We start from the raw sequence: 21,356 nt of genomic DNA, 5'->3' as shown, positions 1-21,356 counted from the left end.
ATGTGTGTGTTTTTTAGTTCCATTCGTTCATTGAAGTTAAGATCCGTCAATCTGGTCTCTGTTGCTGAGTCCCTTGTCGGGGCCGCGAGCGGCAGACCTTAACAATTAGACGGTGAGCGCAGAGGCTCGTATTTTGAACACGTAGATGCAGTCCAACTACTTAAGTCACCATCTCAATTTCGACAGAACCAAACACTGCCGCCGCCGCCATCGCTGATACTACGACTTCCATTAAGAAACGGTCCAACTATTACTGCTGCACATGCGATTGTTTCTAATGCTATCGCTACTGCTGACGTGGTTCGCGCTAAAGTTTGTTATCATCATCTCGAGCTGACTCGGTAGTGCACATTCTGCAAAATAGCCGTTCGCGGTGTGCAGCTTGTCCCTCTCATTGATGGAAAAATGCGCTCCTCTTGATCGCTGCGAATTTCGCCCGGAGACGAATTTTGTTGTTTAAATATGCACATGTCCAACATATGTCCATTAAAACAAAAATAAGTAAAAAGCTATTCCAAACGTGTAACTGACAGAAGAAGATGAAATTCCAAATCGAAACATGCCACACAGATTAACCGACAGAGCCTCGGTTGCAGATGTTAAGACGCGTTTAAATTAAGATACTCTGGATGTTTAATAAATTACTTAATGTCAAGTCGAAATGTTAAACATGTTTAATATCATCTATCTTATATGTATATATATATATATATATATATATATATATATATATGTATGTATATTACAAAAGTGAGAAGATGTGGGAGTCTGTGTTGTATGTTCTGTGTGTGTGCGTGTGTGTTAGGGCAACTCTCAACCTATATAGTCAACGATTTTTTTATCTACAGAATTGACATTTGATATATAGGGTATTCAGTCATGTGGAAACTTTTAATCGATTTTAATCCATAAGAGTCGGCTGGTAATGTATGAATATTGAAAAATGTGTACCTTGGGGGTCATATGATTTTCTTTGTTTTTCAAACGTTTAACTATTGCGCATGCGCGAATCGTTAACTTTAGTCTACCTTAAGTTAAAAATAAGTTAGTTGAAAACACTTTTTTAAAGATAATGGCAAGCTGGTCTAATTGTTGACTCAATGTCTTTTAGTTTTGGTTTCGATCTCAGCTCGAGTGTTCTTTTTGCTTAGAATAATTGAACTCTTTTAAAAAGAAACATAATACTCACATCCTCAAATTTCAATTTCTTTCCGTGGTTTACTACTTTTTTTTTAACAACTTTAAAGTTACGATTTCTTTTGGGAAACGCCGGGTGCATCTGCTAGTATTAAATATATTTTATGATATATATATTTAATAAAATATTTACTGTCAAATCGAAGTATGGCATGTAAACCGACCGTTATACCATTCATAGTAAATTTGACATATCCAATAGTAATGGGAGATGTCTCAATTAATGTACCATATTTGATTCCAGTCAAATGTATCAGCTGGAACTTCAAATTGCATTGGTATGGTGATTAAACTCATGCATGCATAAATTGTAAAATGTGTTTCTCTGTTGCACAAATTTATTATGCGGTATACATAAAGAAAGCAATTTCTCTCATAGATATACGTCAGAAGTAGTGGGAGCGTTATTAAATCTGTAGCAACTATTTTATTGAAAATGTTGATATTTATGTAGAAAACTACATTCTTAAGCACAAATGGTTGGTCGTTTTTATAGTATCACTCCCGTCTTTGTAATTCTTTAAGGTTTTAAGTTTAAAAAATATATATGTTCTACATTGGGCCTAAGCCTTATATGACAAAGCGCGCTCCAGACGGCCATGCATCACCATATATCATCATTTGGAAAATGTGCATTAACAATAGTTGTGAATATGTAGAATGTAAATTATGGCGGACAGAAGGTTGCTTCTTTTACTGATACTACTTCTGGCATCGTAGGTTTTAACTTGTTTTCAGATTAAATATAGGACTATGACAAATGTATAGTCCTATTGTTTTTACTGTCGAGTATATATCCGACACAGTAAGGCACAGTTAATCAACCGAGAACCACATCACTCTATATAAAAGCGTATAAGATAGACACTCGAGAGTCAAAATAATGAAAAGAATATGCTGTTGTCTTTGGCCTAATAATAAGCGATTTGACTTTGGGAGCTACCCCAGTACGTACTCTCAATTTATGGACTATAATCGGCTTCTTTCTGTAGAATTGTTATGTTATTTTGTTTTACAGCATATAAACAATTTTTTTATTTGTTAAATGGCCGACTTTGTAATTTTGGCGAAATATTTTGATGTTTAATTTGTTTTATATCTCATGGTATTTTTAATGTTGTTTAGTTTCATGGTATGTCCACCATTTGGAGTTTTTTATAATGCTGAATTTTATTATTTTTATACACCTTTTATGCTACAAGTATTTATATTTTAACATATTTATTCATTGCTTTTACTTTGCCTTTTTTCTCTTACCACATACTAACCCATTTCGGCTCGTTAATGTCTAATCTTGTAATTTTATTAAAAGTTCTTATGCTTTTACTACTTTATGGCTTCAAATATTTTGTTTGACTTAGTTTGCATATAAAAATGTTTGTGATTTGTGTAGACGTTGAAGAATTTGATTTAGTTTTCAAAAGGGAAACGAAAAAGCATAACATAAGTGTTTGGTGAAATATAATTCAGAGAACCTTTATATGGCACCACGTGTCAAAATCTACAAAGAAAGAATATAAAACCAGATAAACCTGAAAGGGATAGTAACCCCGTGGACGGAGTAATTTCTTAAAGAGTAAAAACAAACCGAGGACGACCCGATCAGCATTCTCAAACGACCGATAATAAACTAACTACCACATGCGAAAGATAATTTAAGCCTAGTCAGGTTCATGTCCCGTCCAAAAATCTCGGGTGATTCAGACCCGCTCATGAGTTGGTCGAATAACGCCAACGTTAATCTCAACTTTTACTTAAAACTGACCAAAAATAATAATCAACAATGAACATTCTATTAATATGTGACTAACAAATCGACCGAGCATCGAACAATCTTACAAATATTGGTTCCTATTAACACAAGTCATGATATACTCCTTTTGACACTGTCTTTATTAGATCACTCAACTAAAGCAGGGTCGGTCTTACGAAGAATCAGATGGGTGACCGCTTGGGATGTAATGCGCGGTACGTAGGGTCACGTCAACATTTCTGGCCTAGAACTGCAGAACTTGGCGTTGTAATCTCTTCTAACTGGGGCATGTATGCGGCTGGAAAAAAACTTTTAAATTTAAGAGTTACTTGCAGGCTCCTTATTCAGATAGAGCCTGATCAATTTTATTCGCTTGAATAACACATCGCTTTGTTCCGAGATACTCAGCATATCTACTCTAATTAACGTTTTGACCGATTAATTTTTTATCATTTGTAAACCCGAGTTCAGCCAAAAAAAGGCGTTTGGTGACTTAGATACAAAGGGATCTAATAGGTTCCTTCAATAAGTTTTCTGACTTCTTTGTAAGAACACTTTCATGGATAGTACACACATGAAACCCTAGTCGCATTTAATATAATCTCTTCCAGTTGCAATGTACTTATTATATTGTTTCAACTACTTGTGTGAATACGTCAGTGACCCTCGTCACAGTCTGTTTAATCTCGTCAATTGTCTCATAACGATGGCATCTAAAGTTTCCCTTGAACTTGAGGAATAACTAAAAGTTAAAATTATTCATGAAATTCTTTATTAGGTCAATCTACTCCGGTGTTCTAACATTCTTATTACCCACAGACTCCCTGCTTTCCTTGAATCTTTTAATCGACTCATAAACTGATGATCGATTCATGCAATATGATCCAAATGTAGTCTGAAGCATTTCATACGTTCTCTTGGCTTTTTTATGTTTAAAACAGAATTTCATTGCATATTGTTCTTCTTAATTATACTTACACCAAGATTGCATGTTTGAAATTGACCAGATGTGACAATCAGGTTTTAGTTTGTTCCAATTCTTGTTGTAACTTTTCATTTGATTCTGACATGATAAAAACTATTCAGTTATCACATAAGATGTATAGCAATACTGATTTTTAAAGAGTCTACAACAATTCTAAATGCCTGTACAACATAGTCTGAAAACTTATCTTGGGTTCTTTGTATTTAAAGTAATGTCTACTGGGACTATTTGAGATGAGAAGGATGTCTGTTTACATATAAATGCATGGAAGTTATTCGTGAAAAAAGTGTAAGGAAATAAGCTATTAGAGTAGATGGTGTTTCGGCATATGGGAACATCAACAGTTAAGGCCTGGTATTTTGTTGCGTATGTTTTTCTTCCAAAGGTGTTGTTTTCAAAACGTCTTTCTATGTCCCTTTCACTTAGAAAAGGTATGCTCTTGAACTTGGTATTAAGCTCTTACATTTTCAAACGTTGCGATAAAATACTATGTAGAAACTTAAAAAAGAACATTTCTGCTAAACGATTCGTCTGTCTCTTTACAGTTAGCTCAATTAATCTTTCATACTGAAGTTGAAAAGAGATTTTTAGTGATAAACGCGAACTGCTAATAAATGTTTATAATCTATTCGTGTTTTTCTGTGCAAAAAATCCTCTTTCAAATAAGCAAATGGCTATATATTTGACTTCATTGTACATTTATTCGGGGAGCATACCTATCTGAATCGAATATCGATGATCAATACAATCATTCAATGCGAATAAACCCTACTAATGTGACTGCTTTTCTTTATCTGTAGGCAATAGGGCCGTCCATTTGCATTATCTGGTTGTTTCCGGTTCTTAATTTCCATGTGAGAGTTAGACAGATTTGAGAAGTCTCCCGTGCAAGTTTTTCCATCTCTCCTCTCTCTCTCTCTCTTTCTCTCTCTCTCTCTCTAATATATATATATATATATATATATATATATATATATATATATATATATATATATATATATATATATATATATATATATATGAACAAGACAGTCCTGCGGGATATTAATTTTGATTTCAAATTATGTATTTTCAAATAAGTTTTTGTTACAATACCTTTAGTTAAGATGTTCTTTAAAACAGCGTTATTGGCCCTATCTAATCGTCTAAATTATATTCGTTTTAAAACAATTATGTATTCTCTTCAAAACGTTACATACAATATGGAGAAAAATGAAAATCGCACAATTTTCTTATTTCATTTCAAGCTAGGCCGAAACGCTTCTGGAACAACTCGTGATATAAAGAAGACGTGTGGCCAAGAAACGACTACTGCACGTACAGCACAATTGTGATTTATGAAATTTCGTGCTGGCAACGAGAGTCTTTAAGATGGTGCGCGTAGTGGCACGGCTACCGAGAGTAAAGAAGACCGATGCACATGACAGCGTGACGTCACTATCAGATTCACTTGTAGGGATATGATCTAGGCTATCAGCATCAGTTTCGTCTAGTTTTCAGTTTGCTGTCTAACATGGTGTATTCTTGCGTTGTTACAAATTGCCGGAGAAATTATCTAAAAGCCCCCAAAGTAAATATATTTTCTCAGTTTGGATACGTGCCATTAGAAGGGAAAATTTTATTCCAACCAAATATAGTAAAGTAAATAATGTTATTTGTTAATAATTAAACGTGTACTTAATTAGAACTGTATTCACGTACTTTCATAAAGTTTGATAACATTATTAATATAAATTAAATTACTTTCATAACGTTTGATAACATTGCTAATATAAATTACAGAAACAAGACACTATCATTTATGGTAGCACATCTAAGACAGTAAACGACAAAGTTCTCTCCAATTCTCTCTCCTCTGATCTTGAGTACGTAGTACAATGGGGAAAGGAGTGGCTGGTTACTTTTAATGCATCTAAAACCAAGCTTCTCTCTTTACATCATCAACATTCTGATCCACATCTGGCATCAATTGAAATGAATGGCTCTCGCCTTCAGGAGGGCTCAAGTTTAGACAAGCTTCTGGGCTTGACCATTACTCCCGATCTTAAATAGAACACGTGCATCAAATCTGTTGTCAAGGCCGCTGGAAAAATGGTGGGATCTTTCTATCGATCCGGTAGATATCTCACCGCTGATGCAATTCTCTATCAATATAAGAGCCAGGTACGACCAAGGATGGAATACTGTTGCCACATCTGGGCAGGAGCTGCTAGAAAGGACTTGGCCTGCCTTGATAGAGTTCAAAATAGATTCGTAGCCTCGTAGGAGATGTCCTTTTCTCTTTCCTGCATCCTCTATCTCACAGAAGAGATGTTGCGAGCTTGTCTCTAATGTATCGTTATTTTCATGGAAAGTGTTCGACTGAGCTTCAATCTATGGTCCCCCCTCGCCTAACTTGCACAAGAAACACTCGTCTAGCTGAAAACACTATCAATAATTCCCCCACTCTTTATCTGTGCCTAAACCTAAACGTAGATTCCATGAACAAAGCTTCTTTCTTAAAACTGCACGCCTGTGGAATTGTCTTCCGTTTTCCTGCTTTCCGGCTGACTACAATATGGTTGTCTTCAAGTCTAACGTAAATAAATTCTTGATGAGCCGTTCCATATAAGTTATCAAATTTACCGAATTTTCATTACTAATGATTACTATATTGTCCAATTTCTACTGTACACTATTTAACCCTTATCCTCCAGTGACCTCTTAGCCTTGATAATGTGGTTATGCCTATGTAAAAAAAAACAAAAAAAACAATACTATTTATTGCTAATACAGCAAATATTATGTTGATATATTTAACTGTTTATTTTCTTATAAGGCTAAAAAGTCTATCAGGAAGATTGAAAATTTAATTTAATTTTGTTTTAGGTTTTAAAATTATAAACAAATAATTTTTACATGAGCATAATTGTCAAAATGTGTTTTTAATAATTAATAAAATCTTTTATTGTGTATGTCCAAATATTTGCAAGTTCTATATTTTTTTCTAAAGTCGGTTTGAAAATAATTCACCACGTAGATTAATGAAATTAACCGCGACTGAGCGTCATATATTAAAATTGATTGTTTCTTTTTAGAATTATAAACAAATAATTTTTATATGAGAATATTTGTCAAAATGTTTTTTTTAATAATAAACAAGACCTTTCATTGAGTATGTCCAAATATTTGAAAGTTCTGGTTTGTTTTACTGTACAAATAGATTCGAAAAAGTTGTCACAAAACAAATATAGAACAAAAAAATGTTATCAAAGGCAAGATAAGTTACATTTCTACCCAACGATACGTTTTTAGTTTTATGTTTAATGTAACATGCTTATTCAGCTCAAAAAACATACAGTGTTTACCGATGTATTGGAAAATTCAGAATGGCGACCGACTCTCTCTCTCTCTCTCTCTCTCTCGGAGTCGGTAAGTTTGGGAAAATGAGTTATAAATAAAAAAAAACAGTCAAAACACTGCTAAAAACCCGCCGAATATATGTCAGCCTATGTCACGGTAACATATATTGAGCGAGTTTCTAACAGTATTTTGTCTGTTTTTTATTTATAACACATTTTCCCAAACTTACCGCCTCAAAGAGAGAGTCGGTTGCCATTTAAATTTTTCCAATACATCGAGCTGAATAAACATGTTACATTAAATGCAAACATTAAAAACATATCAAGTTGGTAGAAAAGTAACTTATCTTGTTTTTGATAACATTTATTTATTCTATATTTGTTTTGAGACATTTTTTTCGAATCTATGTGTACAGTAAAACAAATCCGAAAGTTCTATATTTTTTTTCTAAAGTCTGTTTGAAAATTATTCACCACGCATCTATTAATGAAATAAGCCGTGACTGAGCGTTATATATTAAACTTGTTTCTTTTTAGAATTATAAACAAATGATTTTTACATAATATTTGTCAAAAATATATTTTTAAATTTATTTACTTGCCACCTCACGAGGGCACAGTTAGACACAAGGTCGGGTTTTAATATGGGAAAATTTAGCTCCCTAAAAAGGGGCACTCTGGATAGGAACAAAAATAAAATAAAAATTGTCTTAGTCATGAAGGATTTCTCCTCCACTGACCGAGGACAGAACAAATGAGTGTAGCATCAGAACAGATACTACACTGTGATTATTATTATTGTAAATGTTTGTTTACTATCTTTTCTTAGATTTTAGCAATGGTTTACATTATGGTATGAATATTTTCTTTAATTATGTTTTTAGGTGTGTGAACATCATTTTCGGCTGAGGATGTAATAAAGGATAACTCAAGATTCGATGATAAGACATTGTGAAATAAGCACACAAGATGAGCACATTAGTCCGAATAATCTCTAAAGTTCCAAAAAATAACATTCAACCCATGTGATTTTTCTCTAAATTAAATTTTAAAAAATATATTTCTGCACTAGTAACTTTTACTGTTTGTTTGTATTTAAATTATTTGTTTGATTTCAATATTTTGTATCTTATCGTTTCTTTTCATTCTTAAAATTATTTATCGATGATTTTCACTTTTAAAATTATTAATCGTTGGTGTTTAATATGTTTTTAAATTTTTTGTTTCCTAACTTCATAATTCAGCTTTTATTAGTATTAAATTGTATATTGCTTTAAAATTATTTAATTTTACATAGATAATATATAAATATATATATATATATATATATATATATATATATATATATATATATATATGATATTGAATAAAGTTCAGTTCCAGTATTAATCAAACTGTGTTCATTTTCCTTTTTAAAATTGTTTTATTGCTCTTTTTCAAATGGCCCTCATATAGTATTGGCAGTGTGACAAATCTTACCTACATTGCCTGCCTTTTTCATTTTTCAGTTAACAGGCCTTCTTCTTACTCTCGTGGTAGTGGTCGGCCGTCTGATGTTGAAAACGGATAGTTAAGACGTTTTTCGATAAAAATCCATGCATTACTGTATGCTAACTTCATTCTAAATTCGACGTAACATATATATCGATTAGAAACCATTTGAAGAGATTTAGAAACAAAAATAATGATAAATGTGTGGCTCACGAATGGAACGACAACTATAAGAAACGCTGTGATGAAGTGTCATTTTCCCTTTTTTACGCTAAAAGATAAGCCTGTTCGTGCCTTGCGAGGAAAAGTGAGTTCTTTACGACACCCGGCGACGATCAGCTCAGCTTAGTGGTTAGACACAGGTGAAGCTCTACGACACTTGCAAAAGCCAGAGTTGCGCCAAAAGAAAGTCATGCTTACTGGTTTGTCGTCTGCAACCGGTGTCATCAATTACAATTTCTGTTTAATGTAGGCGAAACTATTATGGTTGAGAACTTCTTTCACCAAGTGAATGATATGCATCAGAAACTTTAAAAACACCTATATTAGTCAACAGAAAAGGTCGAATACTCCTCCAGTACAACTCGCGACCACATGTTTTTAAACCAACTCTGCACATATTGAACGATTTTAGCTACGAATCTCTACTCCTTCATCGTTTTTGTCGAGATGCCTGAAAGAGTATAGTCTATCAGTGATAGCACTGATAGACTATACTCTTTTAGGCATCTCGACAACTTTTTCTGTGAAAAATATTTCAAACGCGTCAACAATATTAAAAACAGTTTCAATGACTTCATCGCCCAATACATTTACGTTACGACATAAATACACTTGTTTTTCATTAGAAAAACTGTGTTAATTCTGATGGTGCTTATTTCAATCAATGAATTTCTGTTTAATCCGAGATATGATCATTTGAATTTAAAAGTAAAAAAACACAAGACTTTTCTTGAAAACTGATATATATATATATATATATATATATATATATATATATATAAATATATATATATATATAATTTTAAATAAAACTGACAAAAACCTTAAAATAACTAACATTTTCTGCGATAAAAATATTTAAATCAAAAATTTAAACCACTCACGAGAAACCATACGAAACAACTAATAAAAACAAATTAACCATTTTATAACAGCACATAACGGCGAAATAGGAACTATAAAAATTTTTTAAAAATAATAGGAGGCAATAACCTGACTACATATGCGGGGAAATAAATTTCACAAAAATGATATACTCCAAGACCTATAATTTCTCAAATTCCCACCCAGTATGTAATATCGCTAAAAAATCAATAATATGATCCAACTTTACATACTGCTTAAAATCTACTACAAACTTCCTCGGCATTTTAAAATTACACTATCCCAACAAACGCATAACCGTAACCCTCGACGCCGAAAACCTCTTTCCTAACGTCCCTAAAAATGATGGAATTAAAATAATAATTAATCAAGTAAACAACCACAATGCAATACCACCTCCACCTATAAACCCCAAACCCTCGAAAAGTTACTATTAAAATACATCACACAAGTTCCATTTGCTGATACTAATGGAAAAATATGCATCCAAATACATGGCGTGTCAATGGGATCATCTCTAGGCCCAAAATTCGCAGGATACTATATGATCCAACTCGAAAATTAAAAATTTCTTAGATCAAAATAATAACCCTACTATCTATGCCGATATGTCGACGACATATTCATTGCAAATTCACACATGCCCCAAATATAAATAACAGAGTACCATTTTTCAACGTTTTAGTGGACCCAAGCAATCCTACTAAATGCAAAACCCTCAACATACAAAAACCTACCAACAATAACGCAAAACTCTTAAATTACCAGGGCAAATGCTCAGAAAAATATATAACTGCGTTCATAACAAAAATGGATTCACCGCTCATACAATATAGCATCAACCCGACAAATATTTTACAAAAAACTAACAAATATAAAACAAACCCTTATAAACAATAAATTTCCCAATAAAATCATTTGTAAGCACAGGACACTCTATTTAAACTCACTCGACAATAAAAACATAAACCCTAACAAAAATGACACCATCAAAGTATACTATAAAAACCACATACACACGTACTATAAGACAGATGAAAAGTAATAACAAACCTAATTAAAAGATCCACTAGATCCACCGACCAAATGAAAAAGATGAAACTAATTATATATCGTACTAAATTTCAAACCTTCAATTTAATAATTAAAAAAAATGAATAACAATACTGACATCACACTAAACCAAACTAATGTAATTTATGAGTTTATTTGCCCCTTTCAGGAATGTCTCCAAACCCACTCTAAAAACTCATACAACGCAGACAAAGGTCACACAACAACAACACTCCCCCGACAATAGTGCCATAAAACAACACCTAACATCCCATGATAAAAACCTACACTCGTCCGATATTAGAAATATCTCAACTAACATCACTAAAATTCGATATGTTAACAACTGCACACGACGACTAAAATTACTAGAAGCCATACTTATCAGAAAACTACAACCCTTTTCAAAAGGATCTCAATCAACACCCGGAGAAGTATACTAAGCGTATTTAATACCTAACAAGAAACTAAGTAAATAAACTATAAAATAAGAAAATAAGAAAATTGAAACTAAAAATACAAATTAATCGCTCCTAACCTTCCTGCACCCACCTTTATAACCAATCAAAATTTATAAATACACCAAGCCTCAAAGGAAAAGAAAACGATAACAACAATTGCTCCTGATAATAATCGGACGCATTGATAGAAAGTGCTTGAGACGGATTAGGCTGAACAACAACGTTTGGGGGCCATTCTTTACCCACGCCAGCTGAAATAGAAAAGACCGCTCGGCAAATAGAAAATATGTCCAGAAAGATCGGAAAAAATAACTTTGGCCTGTTCAATCAGACATGCTTGAATAATGACTTGTTGTCAAACTATATTTATATATATATATATATATATATATATATATATATATATATATATATATATATATATTATATTTGACCTCCATCATATATGTTGAGCTTCAGACATTATGATATGCTTGTATTCAAAGAATTATTTTATTTTTCTTAACAATTTATTTAATTAAATTTAATATTTAATACTGAAAATGTTTTAGATTAGCAGATCATACCGAGTCATATTATATTGTGACAAATGTATTGGAATTGGGTGATATGTATCAGTAAAATCCTTATTTGAATTAACCATAACGCTTGTGTTACTATCAGTTTAACGAGAAGCTGTTAGATTAACGACATGCTCTCTATATGTATTCATGCGCGAGTTACTGGATGTGTCAGAATGTTTAATTACTCTCTGATCTGTAAAAATAATTCAAAGACATCTATTATTAATATCATAATTTAAGTCGATATATCGCGGAAATGCTTCATTGTATGTCCTTTGACAGTATTGAAGAAAATACGTCGGTATTATAGAAATTTCATCGAACTACGTCTGTTTTAACGGAAGGTTGACCAGATGTCGGCTCACATCGATTTTATCACGGTTTTAATGCTTTATGTTGTATGCGTGATTTGTAATTTCCCCATTGGCTAGAGAGAAACGATTTTTTTTTTCTGTGGACTTTCGGCATAGCTAGAATGGTCTTGTTTTTACGAGTATAGATATTCTATACTCGTATAGAGCTTAGACTATTTTCTTATCGAGAACAACTTTTAATTGTGATGTGCCTAAGATTTTTTCGTTACTGGCATGAATACACTTGTTTTAAGGTTAGAGAAGTGTATTGATTCTGATGGTGCTTATTATTTATTTTAATCGAGTTAATCACCAAGAAAACAATAAAAGCTGAAACTGGATTGTCATATAAGTAAATCCTTTTATTCTGGGTGGATGTAAACTAGAAATAAAAATAAAATGTCAACTTATCCCGGCTTATGCAGTACCATACAAGCAGAAATTTTGAATATTCGACATGATAAAAACAAAATCTTATTCAATATTTTTAAAATTTAAAATGGTGCATATTAACTCAGCACACATACCAATATAATTATGATAAAACAAACAACAAAACCCCCCGGGCATATTAAACATATATGTAGTACTTACAAGTTACCCGAATTTGCCTGGTTATAAAATACGCCTAAATATGATATTTTAATTCATGCAGATTCTGTATATAATGTTTTGACATCAATTCTCTATCGAATATTATATTCTACACAATGTATAGTAATGATATTAAAAGTAGAAGAAATAGCATCAGCTATAATTAAAACCAAAACATAATGTCTCATCCTTAGTGTTTCCGTCTTGGCAATTGTATGACGAATGAAACGTAATAAACATGCATAAATGTATATTTGTTCATGTGTACGCCTACCAATTTCTTTTTTTTTATATTTTACCCTAAGCAGCTGTATTACCGAATGTTCATATTTCGACAACAACGGCCCACAAATACTGTTATCATTTGATCCACCTTGTGCTCTGCGAACTTGCGTCTAGAAAGAGATGTACTTAAAAAAAGATTGGAACACATACGCAAATTTGAAAGATCACTTAACATGTGTATCGTTCTGAATAGCGCAAATAACGCTGACTACTCTCTTCACCAAATAGTAAGCGATTCAGCACTTTGCTTGTTGTCGAAAGAGTTAATATAAACGTTAATCAGTTCTACTACCCATTATACCTGAAATTGCTATTAAGAAATATATTATCATTGTTAATATGGCAGCTGTCCCCCCATTGTCTTCTCTTCTCTTAACGAGGCAAACTTATTCAATAAAGTATCTGGAAAAGAAAATTTGATTTATTTGTTTACTTTAGAAGGCCACATCTTTATTAAGCCCTGGGGGCAATTCTAAGATAAGTGTGGTGTACTTGGTAGATGCTGAGATCAAAATCATACGATATAGTTTAATTAAAGTAAGATATAAATTATTTTAGAAAACAGCTACATAGGAATGTATTCGCGTAACATTTGAAAACGACAATATTATTGTCAGTCAGCAGGCAGACACACGGTATAGCGTTCCACAGATGGACAGTTTTAGTAAAGAACCTCAGCCCAAGACATTCCTGTTTAGTTCCAGGCACCGATGGTTTTTGACGGAAGTTTTGGGCGGCTGTTGAACCCAGGGGAGTATTTTTTAGCGAAGTATTTACTAGAAGGGGCCATGAATTAAAGGTTAGGCGAGTAACTATCATAAAAATAACGATAAAGCAGAGACAGACTCTTTAATCCCTATTTGTGAGGAAGGGTGAATGACCCTCGTTCAATTCCTTAAGCGATTATCTACCTTTTCAAGGCAGGAAAGAATACTCTTAGAAGCTACACCTCAGATGCGGTGGCAAGACTGCAACTTAGGATGTATCTGTTACTTGTACAGGCTGAGAAAAATATAGCAAAAATAATTACAATATCTCGTCTTTCCCTCCACTTCAAATAAACAAAAGATATTACTTAATAGCGATACCTGTCTATTTACTTATGCAAGATCGATGATATTTTTATTCTAGCTCATAAAAATGTAAAAGTATGCAAAATACATTACACTTTTACAAAGTGTTCTGTTTTCAAACGCAAAGTCGCACGCTTCGCGACATTGTTCGGTTGTAAAATACGCTGGGATATCATATTTTAATTCATGCAGATTTCGTATTTATTTTTGTAGAGACAATCCTCTGTTAATTATTATAGTGTATCGAATATATACTAGTGATTCTAACAAGAAATATATGATTCAGTGCGCTAAGCTAGAATCGACACGAAAAGATACTGCTCTCCAGCGTTATTTGCTACGATCTTAGCTTAGTTTGTGTGCATATCAAAACAAAAATATCGTACAAATGTATATTGGCGCGTATGAAGAGCTTACGCATTATTTCGAACAACGCCTGCCAATATCTATTTTGTTTTTCAATTCTGACTCCATGGGTCTACTTTACCGGCTAAAATCAAATCGAATGTGTCCCAAAGCTCTGAATACCACCTATATAAAGTTCCACGTAAGTAAGTAAGATAAAAGAAGCAAAAGTAGTTGTGTAAAGACCTTTCAAATGATTGAAATAAAGTTTAGCCTAAATGCTGCTCTGAATACTTTGCAATCTTTACAACGTAGAAAATATGCACAAAAATCTGCGTAATACGGAAATGAAACTAATCATAACCCCCCCCCCAAAAAAAAAAACCCTGCTAACCGTGAATTAATAAAACGTTATTTTTGAAAGGAATATCCAAATTACTACTACCATAAATCTATGTGAAACATAAGAACGTGTATACAAAATAAATTTTGTGAAATGCGATAACGTACCTACGAATATTAATGCCTTGAAAGAAATAATCAATAAAGCGAATAAAATTTTAGAGTAAAGAAAACGATTTACGAACATAAAAACGTAAAAGGTGATAACGTACATACAAACATAAATATGTGTGTAAGGTGAAAACCTACGTACACACACACACACCCGTAACTGCATTTGAAAGATGATACAAATAAAATATATGTGTGATAAAAGAGACTGTTCGTATGGCCTAAATATAAATTTGATTACGTAAGTAGGATCAGCACTGTCTGTAATCGGTGATGAGGCAAGGCAACAAATAAATATGTGCGATAGAACATAAAGTAAGTCCAAACAGAAAAGTATGTGAACGGTAATAACGTACATACTAACATGTGTCAACTGTGATAATATAATGTACGAACATAAATGTGTTACATTTGAAAACATATGTACAAATATGGATATGTGAATAGATGATAATTACATACCATCATAAATGTGTGTGATATATGATAAGGTACTAGCGAACATAAATATTTGTAAAAGTTAATGACATACGTACGATAATCGCGTATATACAGGCAGAAATATATGTAAACATTGATATGTTATGTACAATCGCACATGTGTGAACAGTGTTAACTCATGCACAAAAATGTTAATATATATGAAAGGTGAAAATCTATGTACGTATATAAGTGCGTGGGGAAAGTGATTAAGTACGTACTAACATAGATGTGTGTGAAATGTGTAACGTACAGAAATAATGTTTTGAAACGTGATAACATACGTTTAAACAAAACAATATTCAAAAATGTTTAACGTACGTACAATCAACTCCCCATATTTCATCCTATAACACAGAACAAGCTAGGTAGCATACAAATATCCGTGCATGAGGTCGCCAAGCTAATCAAGAACCTAGATCCCAGTAAAGCAACTTGCCCTGATGGTATCCCAATTATAGTGTTAAAAAAGCTTCAACCAGAACTTGCTCCCATACTTACGAAACTATTTAAGCGCTGCCTTAAGGAGAAGTGCTTTCTGACTCCCTGGAAGACCTCATCAGTTTGCCCTGTATTTAAGAATTCAGGTGATAAGTCATCTCCCTCTCAATACAGACGAATAAGTCTCCTGTGTGTTATGAGTAAGTTGCTGGAATCCATATTAAATAGAGAAATAGTCAACCACCTCAGCAGGAATAACCTTCTTAGTGACACACAATATGGTTTCCGCTCTGCAAGATCTATCGCAGATGTGCTGACGGTTATATACCACAGGATTAGTGAATCTCTTGACAAAGGCTTCCTTTCTAGGGCAATTGCTCTTGACATATCAAAGGCCTTCGACAAGGTATGGCATAAGGGTCTACTTCACAAGATTTCCAGCTCCGGTATAACTGGAAATGTTTTCTCAATCATTAAATCATTTCTCTCCGATAGGCTCATAAGAGTAGTGGTAGATGGACAAACATCGGAGGCCTGCAATATAAATGCTGGAGTCCCTCAGGGGTCAATACTGGGCCCAACTCTCTTCCTGATCTACATCAATGACCTCCCTAAACACATACTTAAATCATTCGTTGACATCTATGCTGATGACACGACCATCTACGGCAACACATCAAAGGCTGTAAATGACAAAGTTCTCTCTGATTCTCTCTCCTCTGATCTCAAGTGCGTGGTTCAGTGGCGGAAGATGTGGCTGGTTACCTTTAATGCATCCAAAACCAAACTCCTAACCTTACATCATCAACGCTCTGGTCCCCATATGGCATCAATTGTGATGGATGGCTCTCGTCTGGGTGAGGCCCCGTGTTTTGACAAGCTTCTGGGTTTGACATTTACTCCTGATCTGAAATGGAACACGTACATAAAGTCTGTTGCCAAGGTCGCTGAAAAGATGGTGGAATCCTTCTACCGCTCCAGAAGATATCTCACTACTGATGCAATTCTCTATCTATATAAAAGCCAAGTACGTCAAGGATGGAATACTGTTGCCATATCTGGGCAGGAGCTGTTAAAAACAGCCTATGCTGCCTTGACTGAGTACAAAATAGACTTCGTGGCTTAGTGGAGGATGCCCTTTTCTCCACCCTGCAACCTCTCTCCCACAGAAGAGACGTTGCGAGCCTATCCTTGTTTTATCGTTATTTCCATGGCAGGTGCTCGTCTGAACTCCTATCTCTTGTCCCCCCTCGCCAATCTTTCACAAAAACACCCGTCTGGCTGAATCCACCGTGAAAAATTTCCCCTTACTCTATATCTGTGTCTAAATCAAAACGCGGATTCCATGAACAAAGCTTCTTTCTTAGAACTGCACGACTGTGGAACTCTGTTCCGTCTGCCTGCTTTCCACCGGACTACAACTTGGTTGTCTTCAAGTCCAACGTTAACAAATTCCTAATAAACCGCCCCCTTTAGCAAACCCATCATCAAATCTCCACACTAACGTAATGTACTTGCCATAACCCTTATCCCTGAATGGCTTCCGGGCCTTGATAAGTGGTGATCACTGTGTAAAAAAAAATCATAATTGTATCTTAAAAGGGTAAAGGTGTGTACGAACATAAATTTGTCTGCAATGTGATTACGCCCATAAAAACAATATTGTATGCGAAGCGTAAAAACATTAGTACACACATAAATGTCAGCAAAATCTAATAGCGTTCGTACAGAAAATGTAGGTGAGAAGTAATGATGTACGTAAAAATATATATGCACGCGAAGAAGAGACATGCAAAGCTTTGTGAGGAGTGAAAACAATTCACATTTGGAATACTACTTCCTTCCTCCGATGTATTTAGCCGTTTAGATTATAGCTCTATCTAGGAACGATGTTTCGAAAGTTCTGGAACCAGGGGCCATATTGCTGACTTTTTAGAGCTAAGAGGACCAAAAGAGAAATAAAGCTTTGGCGTTTTTTGCTCGCTTTTCACGACTAATTTTTTTTTTTTTTTTTAAGTAAAAACGCTTCTCCAAAACCTCATTATTTAACTATTTTCTGAAAATAAGTCAGACAGCATCAGTATTTTCACACATTTCTATATCTAAATTTTTCCTCAATATTTTTAATTTTCTTTCTATAAAAGATCCACGTGCCTAATTAGTGCAATATGGGCCAGATCTGGTCCACACCATTTATTTGGAGACCGCTGCCCTATAGTATTGAACAATTTCCAAAGTTAAAACACACATAAATTACTATTAAAACCAAATTTGCTAATCCCCCATTCTAAAATACCAATTATTCAAGGGATGAATTAAAAAACGGTAATAATAGTGATTGACAGTGTTTTGTCACTTCTGCCTACCATATAAAATAACAATACATCGATCGCATTACGCACGCATACCTGTTTTATCACACAAAAATTAGAAGTAATTCTTCTAAGTTAATGTAAATGTAATTTAATGCGTTCCTTAAGTTAAAAATTGAGGGCGCCGCTAATATATTATGAACATGGAAAATTCTAGAGGAATGGAAGGCGAATTAAATGAGTTAGAGTTTATTTAATCAGTTATTATAAGGTGTTTTTAGTTGCGTGCAAGCGACTCTATATGTCACTTCGTCGGTCGGTCGGTCGGTCGGTCGGTCGGTCGGTCGGTCTCTCGTTCAGTAATTCCGTAACACTTTTGGGCTTGGCCTTTTTGGTTGAGATCAAAAGTCTGTTATTAATAGATGCTGTTCTTAGCATTTTAACCTTTTCTTGGACTTTTGGCCATATGAATTTAATTTTTATTATTTCACACATGCACACACACAAAATTAAAAAAAAATGCATACACAAACACACAGACAACTGTTTATAAATTGTAAATATGGATTAAGATCCATAGAGTGAATGAGGTATTTTGGTAAATGTTGCCAGTCAAGAGTAAGACTCACAAGTCTACATTTATTACTTTTAATCACTTTAGTCATAAAGCCCCAAATCCCCTCGGGGGTCCGGGCGACGGGATCAAGGTGTAGTGTCTGTTCCGGCAGATGCTGCAGGGCTGTGACTAGCACAGACCAGCTATGACTAGCAAAGACCATATGTGGGGGTAACCGCACATATCTGACCTTGGTCACTGAAGGGGCAACCCTTCATACCAACAGTTTCTAATCCAGCTCTCACTTCCCTCCTCTCGGGAGCTGGATCCCCCTTTCCCTCCCCCTTCCCCCTATCTCCACATTAAAAAACGGCCTCCTGCCTAATTTGCTCAGTGGGGAAGCAAATAGATAAAAAGCCCCGAAACCCCCTCGGGGGTCCGGGCGACAAGATCAAAGTGTACCACACCGGCAGAGAAAAAATTTAAAACCTCTGCTGGACTGCCAACACATAGGGGGAAAAGACGTTAATGTCCCCTCTAATTTCCCGGACGCCCCACGGCTAACAACTTTCGTCAGGCTTCCTGAGGCCTGCAAAACCAACGTGTGGACAATGCTGGAGGCCGCTGAAGGGGCTGGTCCGGGAATTGAACTGATTAGGAAAAATGACCCTTCCCTTGAAGAACTCGTAAAACAATGCAAGGGAAGGATCACAGTGTTGGTCCATCCGTCACTCTATAGGGCCCTTAAATTGACTTACCCTTTGGATGTCAGCGGCATTGTGAGAGGTCAGGACATGAAAAACCTGACCACCTTGAGCATTGCACACAACGTCGGTGTCTTTCCCCGGCTGACTCCGGAGCTGAATGTAACACACCCTAAGGTAAGTACCATGGTTTTGAATTTGGCTAGTCTGAATGCGAGGGGCTTGAGATCATCGGGCCAGGCGGCTCGCCTCCGGCACGACCTCTTGTCCCTGGGAGTGGATGTTGCTGCGATTCAGGAGACGCATTTCGTTTCCTCTGTGGACTGTCAGGTGCTGGCCCGAGACTTTGAGGTTTTCTCAGCATATGGCAGCCCGCGGGGGAAGGGAGTATCCTTGCTAGTTAAACGTACTGTTTCCGCAACGGTCGACGTTGTCCATAGGGATGCGGAGGGCAGGCTGGTCATGGCAGATGCTGCCGTAAAAGATTCTGTGTTTCGGGTGATTGCGGTTCATGCGCCCAGCACTGCTCGTGAGAGGGTCTCATTCTTCAGTCAGCTTGACGCGTTTGTAGATTGTCGGAAGCGGGTAGTGCTAATGGGGGATTGGAATGCCATCTTAGATCCCGACATAGATAAGGTAGTAGGCGGAGCTAGAGGATCGGAGAGGTGCGAGTCCAGCCTGGCTAATCTGATGGCTAGATGCGGACTGGTCGACAGGTTTCGGGTCGAGCATCCAGGGTGGGAAATGTGGACGTGGACCAATAGTGTTTCCTCCTATCCAAATACCTATTTGGACAGGATGTTAGTTAGGAGAGGCGAAGTAGACTTCCTATCCTGTCCCACGTTCACTTGGCTAGGCCAGACGGACCATACATTAGTTATGGCCCGGCTGAAGCTAGGAAATAGGCCTAAGTTAGCGGGGTACTGGAAGTTAAACACCTCCCTCATGGAGATACAAGACTTCCAAGATCAGTTAAGAGAATTGATTAAAAAGGCACTAGTGGGGGCGGTTACCGGGAGTAAGTGGTGGTTAGGTCTCAAAGCCAAGATCAGAAGCTTTTCCGTCAAGTATGCCCAGCGCCTCGCACTAGATAAGGCCAAGACGGAGAAGCAGCTAGAGCAGAAACTAGCCCAGGCTACGGAGGAGGGTGATAGGGTTAGTCAGGAACTAGCTAAGCAGGACCTTCTGCGCGAGACTAGCGAGCGTTACGAAGGCCAAGTAGTTAGAGCTAGACTTAGAAAGATAGGCAACGAAGCAGTCAATTCTGATGCAGACGTGCGCCGTGAGGTTTCTAGGCGTGGCTCGGACAAATACATTGCGAAAGTCAAACATCCGGATGGACGCACCCTGGAATCGACTCGGGAGATCTGCGAGGGGTTTCGAGAACATTTCGAGGAGCGTTTTACGCAGCAGCCCGATCTTCCGGTCCTTAAGTTTAGCGACTATTTGGCCGACTCTCCCCGCCTCGAGGCGGCTAGAGCGGCTGGTTGAGAGGGCCGGGTGACGGAGCGGGAGGTCTTTACTGCGCTGAAGCAGGTCAGCTGTGACAAATCGCCAGGACTTGATGGTCTGCCATACGAACTGTACTTGAGGCTGTCGCCCATGTTTCTGCCTCTTCTGACGGATATGTTCAACCATTGGTTTGCTCAGGGATTCATCCCAGGGCAGGTGACCAAGGGAGTGATCACATTGCTGAAGAAAGGTGACGGGCATGGAGGGGAAGAATTAGACGACTACAGGCCCATAACT

At 35.9% G+C, this 21,356-nt stretch overlaps 1 protein-coding gene across 1 annotated transcript in view; it reads right to left on the bottom strand.

The window, feature by feature from the left end:
- The window catches only part of LOC145283575 (putative G-protein coupled receptor No9), a 355,093-nt gene extending 354,869 nt beyond the window's left edge, over positions 1-224 (bottom strand). The window contains exon 1 of the mRNA XM_080132493.1: positions 1-224. This exon is cut by the window's left edge and continues 47 nt beyond it. The gene's annotated coding sequence lies outside the window, so the exon portion shown is untranslated.
- Between the last annotated feature and the right edge of the window lie 21,132 nt (positions 225-21,356).

The sequence above is a fragment of the Euprymna scolopes genome, chromosome 8 (assembly GCF_053919585.1).
Source record: "Euprymna scolopes isolate OS-2025 chromosome 8, ASM5391958v1, whole genome shotgun sequence".
Classification (NCBI taxonomy): Eukaryota; Metazoa; Mollusca; class Cephalopoda; order Sepiida; family Sepiolidae; genus Euprymna; species Euprymna scolopes.
Note: the sequence above shows the minus strand (reverse complement) of the source record. Positions and strands in the feature narration are given on the sequence as shown.